Source organism: Cherax quadricarinatus, unplaced genomic scaffold, assembly GCF_038502225.1.
Source record: "Cherax quadricarinatus isolate ZL_2023a unplaced genomic scaffold, ASM3850222v1 Contig2733, whole genome shotgun sequence".
In the NCBI taxonomy this organism is placed as follows: Eukaryota; Metazoa; Arthropoda; class Malacostraca; order Decapoda; family Parastacidae; genus Cherax; species Cherax quadricarinatus.
The window spans coordinates 12,442-25,434 of NW_027197759.1; the positions used below are offsets into that span (position 1 = coordinate 12,442).

Genomic DNA, 12,993 nt, shown 5'->3' on the forward strand with positions numbered 1-12,993 from the left:
GCAGGAGCAGAGCTATGCTCGTCGTTTCCCTTCAATAATCTGTTCCTTATATATATATATATATATATATATATATATATATATATATATATATATATATATATATATATATATATATATATATATATATATATATATATGTATTTTTTTTTAATTTTCACAGGAAAAATTTTGCTTTCCGCTTTTTACACAATTTGCAGCGGTTATCCTTGTTGCAGCTACTAGGAAATCTTCTTTATCAAATCTTTACAAGACCTTGTAAATTGGTATCATGTTTCCTCTCGACCTCTTATCAACCAACATGGGAAACTTTAATGTTTTAATTCGTTCATCATAGTTCATACTGCTCAAATCTGACGGCCATTATGTAATCCTTCTTTAAACGTTTTTTTTTTTTAACTCATTTGTGTATTTCCTAAGGTGTGCTCAACAGACAACCGCTGCATATTACAATTTTGGTCTAACATAAATTATGTTCAACTTTAACATTTTGCTCTCCATATATTTGAAAACCATTGCATAGTTTGACAGTGTGGAATAATGCAACACGGATATAACTCCTAAATTCCTTTCTCTATCTCATACTTTCTGCATTTTGCCTTTCAGGCTATATTCTTCTGGTGGCGTCCTTTCACTTTCTGCCATTTCTATTACATGGAATTTATCTACATCAAATTCCACGTGTTCAAATTATCCAGATCCTGTTGTAAGGATTTACATTGATTTGTCATCATTAATCTTACATTTTTGTAGCCTCTGGAAACATATTTATTCATTTCTTATTCCTTCTGGTAAATCACTTATATATGTTAGAATCACTATTAGTCATTTTTCCTTTTATAACTGTATGCATTTTCCTCTTAAAGGAGGCTGCGATTTTTTTAGGAGCGATAAAAAAGGAAAATTTAAAAATTATGGAAAAAATGTTTTCCTATCGAAAAATAGTGCATAATTCTGACAGCACGTTGATGTAATTAGCTTGTTTCTATGATATTTCTAAGTATGTGTTTCCAAAAAATGTATTTTTTTTTTTGTTCTTGCTGTCATCAAAAAGACATGATGGCAATTCGTGTTTTTTATCCCCTAAAAAATTACGATTTTTAGGATTGTTTCATTCTAAATACACTACATTGTAACTTCTCTGAGGACTCCATTCAAATTCAGGAAGAGATAAGAACTCAGTCACCTGAGGGCTGTCAACATGTATTGAGGCGAGCAACTTACTGAAATGTGGCGCGCCATGACCGTAGAGTTTTTACAGAAAACATAATATATGTATAACTCGGGAATAAGATATTGACAATATTTTCTATTATTAAAGAAAAGTGTTTATAGGAGTGTAACGATTTTTGCACACATTATTGAGTAATGATGGTTCTACTAGCACGTAAAGGCGATTTGCGATATTTTTTGCCGCTTTGTTTTTAGTGATTTTTTTTCTCACCCCCTCAAAAAAAAAAAAAAATCTTAAAAAATAATAAAACTCAACATTTTTTATTATGCAATCTATTGACATTTTGCTCAAACGGGGTTAGTACCATGATTATCTAGACCTTATCTTTCATCTGATGCCAACTTGATCAATATACATCTTACCAATATTGTAGAAAAAGGAGTGTTTTATGCCCTATAGAATAGGGCACTATTTATTTTTTTCTGTCTTTTATGGCGAAAAGTCACTACAAACAGTTTGTTGGTTTCAAATGCTGCTTAAATCACTGTAAAAAATTCATTGAAATTGGACCAAAATTATAAAAAAATGATTTCGCTAGCACCCTCCTAAAAGTCTTTCATCCATTGTGATTATTTATCTTTAACTCCATCAATATTTTTTAGTTTCCAAATAATTATTTCATGGGGAACCCTATCAAAACTTTTCTAAATGTCAGGGTAAATGCAATCTGCCCATCCATTTCTTTCTTGCACAACTTTTGTAATTCTCTCATAATAACTTAGCAAATTTGATAAACATGAAAGTGCAGACGCTCAATCAACTTGTTTACCTTTTAGGAAGCTATAATTCTCTGTGTGAATGTGATAGTATTATACTCTCGTGTTTTCTTTCAATAAATTTACAACAACAACAACTATCAATGAAACCAGTCTTTACTTTATAGGGTGTTCCATGTCACTTTTTGAAAGCATAAACAAGATACGTGCTGTTTTCTATGCTTCTATATTGGGAAACCTATTCCACGAAACGTTTCATAGTTTATAAGCTTTACGAGCCCTTAACACACAGTTAGCAACTGTACATAATAATTATTTACCTTTCTAGGAAGGTTTACGTAGTTACAAACGGTAGTAACTAACCATTGATAATATTAACACAGTTTTAGATCCTAAAATAGGTAGGATTAGATTTAATGTACTATTAGTTAGAGAGCTAGCTATTCAAATTCGAATAAAATCAGTTAACAAACGCTAACTCGTCAGTTACATCTCAGAGGACATCGAGAGAAGGCGTGACTTAAGATTAGCCAGAAAACCGGAATTTACTCATTTGGACTGGGGAACGACAAGACTAAAGAAGCTTCTTCAGGTACCTAGGGTACTTTTATCCAGGCCAGCCCAGCGAACTAGACTTTCGTTTCCTGTCAGCATAATTGGCCAATCTTTCTGCAGAAACGCGGGTTGAGTATGTTCGCGGGGTGATCTAGGTGGATGAGCACCGGAAGTCCATCATGAATGAGGTACTGAGAGTTAAGGAAGCGTAATACTTCGTCATTTCAAGTGAGCTGACATTGCTTTTCTACAGTTAGGAATGTCACTTCACAGTTATGTGGATTTTTTTTGCATGAGACACTGGTGTGCCTGAGATATTAACTCGGGTAGTCTGTATCAACAGCTTTTGCTAAATCTGCAGCGCACTAGAAAACAGTTCGCACAAAAGTGCACATATGTTGATTGCTGAATTGAACTCCTAAAAAGTGGATAACATGACTTATCCGCACATTTTTGAGACTCAAGGTACTATCCAGTCAGGTGTTAGTTTTTTCTTATTAGACCTATTAAAAATTTCTTTACTTTCTCTTCATATTTCACTATTCTGTAATTCAGCTGTCTCTATATTTTTATATATGTATATTTACATACGTGCATATGTGCATCGATATGCGTAAGTTTGGAGTGTTTACATATTTGTAGTTCCAGGAACTGAACACCATTGTTGTTTCCTCTTCAGTATTTAGTTTGATATGTACATATGTATATAAAATTTAAGGTTATAATAAATTCTACCTATTAATGATCTGCATTCGAGGAATCTTCTACAATATTTAATAAGAAATATTTTAATTACACTCTTGCCACGACTTTTATAATTTTACGAATTTTGATTAACTGTTAATGATTCAGAGAAAGCTCTATTTATCTACTGTGCGTATTTATCTAATGCGCGTATATTTTTTACTTCTCGTGTCAACCAGAGAAACGTATATTTACTATATACAGTCTTTCTTATACTTCATGTATTTTAAGTAGTATTTTCACCAACTGGTGAAAATACTACCGGGTATTTTCACCAACTGGAAAATACCCGGACCAGGACAACACCGGGGGACCAAAGTCAGTCAGTCAGGTTGTACGAAATATGGCTGTGGTTATTTGAGGAAGACCCAAGCTTAATTCTTCATAAAAATAATTATGAGCTTATCATCGATGCTTTCACAGGGTCTAGTGGAATGTTAGGACATGTTTTCGGGTACAAACCTTGCATGAAACCTGATTAATCACCTACTGGAGGGTAATGGTGCCATGAAAAACATTCTTCCTGGTTGGACAATGGCTAGACAACGTATTTTTCATGTTCTTTAAAGTTTTCATTGTGTATTAACGTTTTATGTAAAAATTATGTACTTTTGTAATTGTAATTACATAAAACATATGTTTACGTAAATAGTGAAATAATATTATTATTTACAGTACTAAAATTATACGCATAGAATGGAGTTAATAACGTATTATAAATTTATTTATTGCTGGTGTAATGTGCAAGACAATGCCGTTGTGATTTACTGAGGGTTTATGGGAGAACAATGATCCACAGAGTCCTACCCATCCCTCCATCCATCCCCATCTCTCTCTCTCTAACTCTCTCTCTTTCTGTCTCTGCCTGTCTCTCTCTCTCTCTCTCTCTCTCTCTCACACACACACACACACACACACACACACACACACACACATATTGGCTGTACGCATACATTCACCTATGCATTCTTAATTAAGACTGCCGGTAAGTGATGTTAGAGCCATGTCATATCTATTAGAGTTGCTGCTGTGTGCCAGTACACAGGTTCAAGAGCGTTTGGGGCAAATTGCGTTTGTTACTGGGATGCTGGTATAACATTTCCATCCCTTACCATATTTGTGTTTGGATTCTTAGAGCATCCCTGATGATACTTTATATCTTTCTTTGAAGTTATGTTTATGTTTTAAGCCAGAATAAGTCAACAGGAGCAACTATGATGTGTTAATATGTGTACTTTGTAAATGGTGTTATTATTAATATTTTGATTAATTTTACCTTCTACGTTGTATCTCTGAGAACTTCACTGAAAAGATGTATCTAATTATTACTCAATGAGTTATACTTTGACCTAGCAAAGCCACAAGTAGTGATCTGTCTGCTAGAAACGTTTTACACCATATGCAAGAGATTTGTTTACCATAGACTTAGTTATTTTATGTTTTCAATCCCCCCATAATTAGTTACAAAATCCAAGATGAAAAAAATAAATAGTAGGAAATATATATAAACAAAGTGAGTTATTAAAGGATATCAGAATTACCATAAACTTTCAAAGCAATGAAATTGATGATAAATTCATAATCATGACATAGAAATCATACACGAGACAAAATATGAGAAATGGAATAAACGCAATAAATCAAAATTAAACAACGGAAAACAACATGAAAAAATCTTATTCTCAGGAGAATCTCTTTGAAGGGTGAAGGGAGGGAATGTCTTTTGGCTTGACGAAGGAGTTCTTTGATCCTAGGAATTAGATTTCTTGTCTCTTCGGATCTAATCTAAACATCCCTCATCTCGTCCGTTCCTCTCACCATTCGGTCTCATGCTTTGAAATATTTCCAGCTTGTGAATGTCATCTCCTAGGTAGTGGGGTAAGGGATCGTTATCGGTGGTAGTGCAGTTTGCTTTAGGAATTAGAATGAAAGCGAGGCTGCTCTCTTAGGCCTCGGTGGGCGACCTCGCATGTCTTTTTATGACGGAAGTATTCTTGGAGGCTGCCTATCGTCTCCTGGAGGTGGCAGCCAAAGGTTTCGACTCCCGGCGTTTCTGGTAATTCGCCTTGTTGGCTGAGCCCTCTCATTCGGGAGCTATCATTCTGGTGTACTGGGTAGGATGAAAGGTGGTTTCCATGCCGTATCAGCACTATTGGCCAGATCGAGGGTATTCTTGGACAAGAAGTAGGATATACGATTTCTTTTCGCTTTACAGTTGCTTCATATAATAAAGTTACACGGTGCAGTATGGAATACAATGTAAAACGAAAAGATATCTTATTACCACTAGAAAAGGTTCGTCATTATTGGATTGTAATGAGACAAGTATATAAAGAAGCCCAGCATCCACAGGTCCATGTGCGCTTCCCCGCAGTCACCTGTTTGTCCAACACTGATGAAATCCTCGTCTCTGACGTTCCTCCCCCTTCTCCCATTCTTATTACCACGTCCTCTTCGATTTCCCTTGTTTATCCACCATCTTTTAGGCTGGGCTCTTCACTTGTCCTCAAAAACCTCAAGGGGGGAAGGGCCCTTTTTTTTTTTTTTTTTTCCTTTGCTCGATTTCGTTGATTTTTTTACCAGAGACTTTAGGCATATTGAACCTCATGTGGTTAAAGTTGCATCAAGAGATCGTCCAAAAAATAAAGTTATAAAAAATAAAAATGTGAAAAATTGGACATGGCAACACTCATAGCAAAAAAAATCAATATTGGCAATCTCGAAATCATTGGTGATAATCACAAATGATAAAGTAATGCCAAATTGACCATCTAACATTTTTAAATAATGTATTATTATTATTATAATCAAGGGGGAAGCGCTAAACCCGGAGGATTATACAGCGCCTGGGGAGGGGGATGTGGAAGGCATTCAGGCTTAATTCGGGGAACTGGAGCACAGATCCAATTCCCTAAATCAAGAGCCCCTCACCAACATCAAGGAACCTGCCTTGAGGGGTTAAATAATGTAATAACATGTTTTATGGTACCCAAAAAAAATATTATGTCTTGACTTGATTTTAATTTTTTTTGCACTTTACATCAATTTATGCAAAACTGAAGGTATTATTACCCAAGACAACTCCATTACAAAGTCAAACAGGCTCCCCTGAATAACTTTTGTAAAATTCAGAATGATCGGTTCATAAATAATGGTTTTACCTCAGAAAAATACAAATAAATGCACTTTTGAAAAAAATCAACAAATACATTGAACATTACTATACAGTGGGTAAAAATACTCATAGTGCCTTTATACGTTTATTGAGAGTAGAACTGGTTATATAGACATTATTCCTGAAGTTCCATGAAGATCCCTTTATCCTGAAGTTCTCTGGTGGCCGGCCAATCATAACAATCCATCCCAATCAATCTGAAAAGAAAGAAATGAATTCTCAAAATCCTATTCCCAGTGATTATTCCCAGTGATTATGTACAGATACATGTAATTGCATCCATATATGATATTTATACACATAACAATATAAAAATATACCAAAAAAACACTAATAATTACGTACCTATGACTGGATGTAGGTGGACACATGATTATCTAATGTCCTCCAGGCAGCAGTGGAGGTAGTAGCTTTATTGTGGTAGTAGCAGCCGTGGTGGAGGTGGGCATATTTGCGGGGCTTTCTCCTATATTTTGTCTAACTTGTTTCTGAACATGAAATATTCAATAGTTCAGTCTCCAGTCGCCAAAACTCCCTACCAGTTTTTTTTTTTTTTTTTTTTTTTTATTCGCCGGTATTCTCCCGGCCCGGGTCTTTTCCAAGTAGTGGTGACCCGGCCTTGGCTCCCTATCTGGGGAGTGTCTCGAGACTTAAGTCTCCCATGGGAGGAGGTACAGTACCTCCTCATCTTTGGGACCAAGTGTCCCCAGGCCTAGCCACATTCCCCGCCCTCACGGGGCTCGTAGGGAGAAGCTAGGCCTCTGGTCTGCCATCTACCCCGCCTCAAAGGGGCTCGTGGGGATGGCAGTCTTATGAGCTGCAGATGGTAGCAAGCTCAGGCCTCTCTTGACCTTATGCTTCGGCTATTATCATGAAGTCAAAACCTGCATTGGACACCGACCCACCTCCTCCTGCACCTGTTCGTGCACCTGCCCCTGTCCAACCTCTTTTTTCTATGGTTATCCACAAATCGCGTATTTTTAACTTACCGCTATTTTTACACATCAGCTTTTCTAACCGTTCTAGTCCAAAGCCACCGTGTGCTTTCTGTTACCGTTGTCTTATTAGTTACTGATAATGCTTTATTGCAGTGGAATATCATATGCTGTGGAGAGAAATCGATGGCAGCTGCAAATGTTCCTCATCTAGTTCCCCTGTTTGTATCTGCTTGCAAAAACTGAAATTACATTCCACAGTTGGCCTTCCTATCTTTGACTTTTATTGCAGGCATTTAATCCTTTTCACAACGAGACATTTAATGAGAATGAACATCTTATGCAAAATGATATTCCTTATTCTCGGCTTTTTGTTTTAACTTATACATCGGTAAAGTTGTACTCAGTCTGCTCTTTGTATCTTTGCACGTCACGCTCTTCATCCATCCCTAAATTCCTTCTGCAATTCCTTAACTCCGCCACGTCTTTTATTAAATAAATTTAATGCTTATCATATTTCCTGGGAGGGTCTCGCTGCGACTCTCATGGGGACCAGTTAAATGCTTTTGCCTCGCCTCTTTCTTCGTGTTATAAGTAATTTCACGCCTCCACTTTTTGATCCTAGCACTCATATTATTCCTTTAGATCTCTTTATATCATTAACTTTTATCAAGCTGGACTTTGATTAGTCTGTGTTAGCTGATTTTCATGAAAACGATCATTTCCCTCTTTCCGTTTTTCTCATTCTTACTCCCAAGTCCTTCGTCGTTCTCATTGACAATTTGAGTATTCGGAATTTGCGCTTTATACACAAATAACCCACACATAGGAGAAATAAGCTTATGACGACGTTTCGGTCTGACTTGGCCCATTAACTAGCTACAATAACACACGAAAATGAAGGAGCCAGTATATATAGGAGAGGAGAACAGGAACGGGACAAAGTGACGAAGAAAGAAGGAAGTGCAGTAGTAGTGGTTGAGGCAATGTGATAATGGAAGTAGCAGTGGTGGTGGAAGGATACCTGGACAGGGTTTCGGGGGTCAACGCCCCCGCGGCCCGGTCTGAGACCAGGCCTTGTGATGGATCAGGGTCTGATCAACAAGGCTGTTACTGCTGGCCGCACGCAAGCCGACGTACGAACCACACGCCTACTGGTCAGGTACTGACTTTAGATGCCTGTCCAGTGCCTTCTTGAAGACAGCCAGGGGTCTATTGGTAATCCTCCTTATGTATGCTGGGAGGCAGTTGAACAGTCTTGGGCCCCTGACAGTTACTGTGTTATCTCTCCTTGTACTCGTGGCGCCCCTGGTTTTCGCTGGGAGAATGTTGCATCTCCTGCCCAGTCTTTTGCTTTCATAGGGAGTGAATTTCGTGTGCAAATTTGGTACTAATCCCTCTAGGATTTTCCAAGTGTATATTATCATGTATTTCTCTCGCCTGCGTTCCAGGGAATACAAATCAAGGGACTTCAACCGTTCCCAGTAATTTAGATGCGTTATCGCACTTATGTGTGCCGTGAAAGTTCTTTGTACAATCTCCAGGTCAGCAATTTCGCCTGCCTTGAAGGGGGCAGTTAGTGTACAGCAGTATTCCAGCCTAGAGAGCACAAGCAATTTGAAGAGAATCATCATGGGCTTGGCGTCCCTAGTTTTGAAGGTTCTCATTATCCATCCTATCATTTTTCTAGCAGATGCGGTAGATACATTGTTGTGGTCTTTGAAGGCGAGATCCTCCGATATTATCACTCCCAGGTTTTCACATTACTTTTTCGCTCTGTTTTATGGTTAGAATTTGTTGTATACCTTGATACAGTTTTAATTTCCTCAAGTTTTCCATATCTGAGTAGTTAACATTTCTCTTCATTGAACTTCAAATTATTTTGAGTGGCCCATTTGAAGATTTGGTTGATGTCTGCTTGGAATCTTGCGGTGTCTTCGATGGATGTCACTGTCATGGGAATTCTGGTATGATCCACAAGGGAAGACACGGAGCTATGGCTGACATCTCTGTGTATGTCAGATAAGAGGATGAGGAACAGGATGGGAGCGAGTACTGTGCCTTGTGCAACAGAGCTTTCCACCGTAGCTGCCTCAGACTTTGCTCTGTTTGCTATTCTTTTTTGTGTTCTATTAGGTAGTTATAGATCCATATACCTTCTTTTCTTGTTATTCCTTTATCATGCATTTTATGTGTTATTGCACCGTGGTCGCAGTTGTTGAAGGCTTTTGCAAAGTCTGTGTATACTACATCTGCATTTTGTTTATCCTCTGTAGCATCCAGGACCTTGTCATAGTGGTCCAGTAGCTGGGACAGGCAGGAGCGACCTGCTCTGAACCCGTGTTGCCCTGGGTTGTGTAACTAAGGGGTAACGAAGGTGGTTGGCGATCTTGCTTCTTAGAACACTTTCAATGATTTTTATGAGATAGGATGTTAGTGCTATCAGTCTGTAGTTCTTTGCAATTGTTTTACTGGCACCTTTGTAGAGTGGGGCTATGTCTGTTGTTTTCAATGAGTGTAGGATGACTCCTGTGTCCATGCTCCCTCTCCATTTCTAGAATGCTGAAGGCATGTGACACGGACTTCTTGCAGTTCTTGATGAACACGGAGTTCCATGAGTCTGAACCTGCGGTAGAGTGCATGGGCATGTCATTTATTGCCTTTTCAAAGTCTTTTGGTGTTAGGATAATATCAGAGATTTTTGAGATGACCACATTCTGGGTTTCGGTCATAAAGAATTCATTTAGATTGTTGACCCTTAGTCTGGGTAACGGCTCGCTGAACACTGAGTCGTATTGGGACTTTAGTATCTTACTCATTTCTTGGAGTAAGAGGCCCAATACTGGAAGTTGTTTTATCCTTAGATTTGGCATAAGAAAAAAAAGTTTTTTTTTCAATTTCCTTTATGGCTCTTAGTTCTTCCTGAGATTCTTCCTGGGAAATAGTGGTAGCGGCACAAGAGACAGAAAGGGAAGTGAAGCAAATTAAAAGTAGTAGTAGTAGTAGAAGTAGTAGTTGTTGTTGTAGTAGTAGTAGATTAGTAATCGAAGTAGAAGTTAAATCTAAGGATAAGAAAAAGCAGCCTTGTAAGAGAGTTAATGGCTGACGAGAGTGCAACCAAACACTCAGAGATGGGGGAAGGAAACTGAAGGACAGAATACACCTAGACAGAGGTAAAGAAGACATTGAAAATATCGGAAAGGAGAAGAGGTAGGTAGAAGAAAGGAAAAAAAGATCAAATCAAGTCACGAGTGTTCTGAAATCTACAGCATTTGGCAATGCCGTCTTGTTGAAGCATCCATAATACACACCTTTCCTAATATGAATCGTAGTCCTGGATTTGTCACTGTAGATGCCTTCCTCTCTCTATTACATTTTCAAATGCTCCAAACGTTAGAACACTTGTGACTTCACCTTATCTTTTCTACTCCTGTCCCTACCTCATCACGATTTCTGTATTTTCTTTGTCCCCTTTATTCTGCCCAGGTGTGTTTTGTCCTTCAGATTTTTTTCACTGTGTTTTTGGTCCCATCCTCGTGGGCCATTAGTTCTCCTGCAGTGTTCCATTTTCTTGTCCTTAGACTTACTCAACTTCTGCTTCTACTACTACTGCTACTACTACTACTACCACTACTACCACTACTACCACTACTACTACTACCACTACTACTACTACCACTACTACTACTACCACTACTACTACTACTATTATTATTATTATTAATACCAGCATTATCTCTACCACAATTTCTCCACTTCTTTCTTCCTCTCTTTGTCCCGTACTTGTCCTCCGCTCCTATATATATATACTGGCTCCTTTATCTTCGTGTGTTAGTGTGATTGTCATGTTGTTATGTCCCTTATTACTTTGATAGTAAGGTTCTCACTACATGTTCTAGTGTGGGGTAGCTTTTTACTTAATGGCCTAATCTGTCTAGGATAATACTTACATCATGACTGATCATCCTCAGTGTCTCTGATATCCTTTCACCAACTCTCTTCACATGTTATTTAAACAACTACTATAAAAATATAACTGTATTCTAAATAGATATGCACAGAATATACAATTACAGTACTCACATATTCAAAACATAAGCCTGCACACCCCTTAGCTGTTCTTCTAAGACAGCCCACATGGTGGATCTGGACAAATTACCCTTCTTTCTTCTGGACTAATCTCTGGGCTAACCAGTGTTTTGACACACTTTAGTCACCCTGGGTATGGTGGCCACAACTTAAGTTATAAAAACTCACCCCTGTGGCACACATAATGCCCAAAAAATAGAAAGAAGGACCCAGAGGTCCTACCAGCTTGAAGTCCACCAAGAGAGAGAGAGAGAGAGAGAGGGAGGAGCCTAGCTAAGCTCCTCCCACACCCACCAAAAAACGAAATACTCTTGCCAAGCACAATTCTCTAGTTACCACAGTTCTACCACACCTTATTTTACTGTTACAAAAAGAAATACAACTTTATAAACTATTTGTTTAAATTGTGTGTGTGTGTCTATAGTATAACCTATTATATTGAGAAAAAACAGGCTTGACTCAACTGCCTTACAGCCATAAGAGTGATCTGCCCTTATGACATTTAGAGCTAAGTCCCCATCAATTCAATATAATTAGGTATTCCAGAGTAACTGTTACTTATATACATCAATGTGTGTTGGGTCCCATAGTCCCATAACAGTGACTAACCAATGGTCCAATCATAAGCTTCTTTTTCCTATGTGCGGGTTATTTGTGTATTATTCCAGTCACGGAATTGTGCCATTTTGTTCTTTGCTCTTTATGCATGTCTTTCCTCTTCTTGTTTCCCCGCCTTCCTTCGTCCTCTTCAGACGAGTAGTTGCTACTTTTCACCAAATACGTTCTTGCTGGATCAACGATTATTTTCTGACTGTGCTCTTACTGTGTGACTGAAACATGTTGTGTTCCCGCTACCGTTACAACCGAACTATCGACTCGTTCCTAGCTTTCAAACCGAGGTGGGTGTCGATCCATCATGTTATACGAATTGTGAAACGTACTTCTTGGCTAGCTTACGTGTCTCCTGAAAATTCCACTACTATATATGTGTGCAGATTGCAAGAAGATACAGAAGTTCATTGTTAAGTACATTCCAGACCCCCTTCCAGTTCTCACGGTTCCAGGTGATAGGGTTGCAGACTCTGTTGGGGTTGCTACTGTAATTGGGCATCACCTTGTCTATGAATCCCAAGGGCTACATCTCTCCCGTTCATTTCTTTCCTTTAAACAAGAGAGGGAGTCAGTACCTCTGGATTTTACTTTTTACATTGCAAGATGCCCTTCAGGATCTGAGAATTTGTGTCAATACTTTTCACGTGCTGAAAGCACAAGCCCTTTCCACACAAAACCTCCATCCAACTTTTCCTAGGACGACCCCTACCCTGCCTTTGTTCCATCTTCTATAATTGTCCGAACCACCTCAATAACCTTTACTCTACCCTCTGGATAATACTTTAAGAAATTCCGCACCTTCTAATCTCCAAGCCACTGATTCTCTGCATTATAGTCACACTGCACATTGCTTTCGTACACTACATCTCCACTGCCTCCAGCCTTCTCCTTGTTCCAACATTCGCCACCAATAATTCACACCACTACAAGAGC

The 12,993-nt window shown here is 38.3% G+C and overlaps 1 long non-coding RNA gene across 1 annotated transcript; it reads right to left on the reverse strand.

The window, feature by feature from the left end:
• Positions 1-6,496: 6,496 nt before the first annotated feature.
• Positions 6,497-6,834, reverse strand: LOC138851907 (uncharacterized). The gene is made up of 2 exons (XR_011391489.1): positions 6,770-6,834; positions 6,497-6,621 (listed from the first exon to the last, which is right to left on the reverse strand). It is a non-coding gene; the product is annotated as an uncharacterized lncRNA (long non-coding RNA).
• Between the last annotated feature and the right edge of the window lie 6,159 nt (positions 6,835-12,993).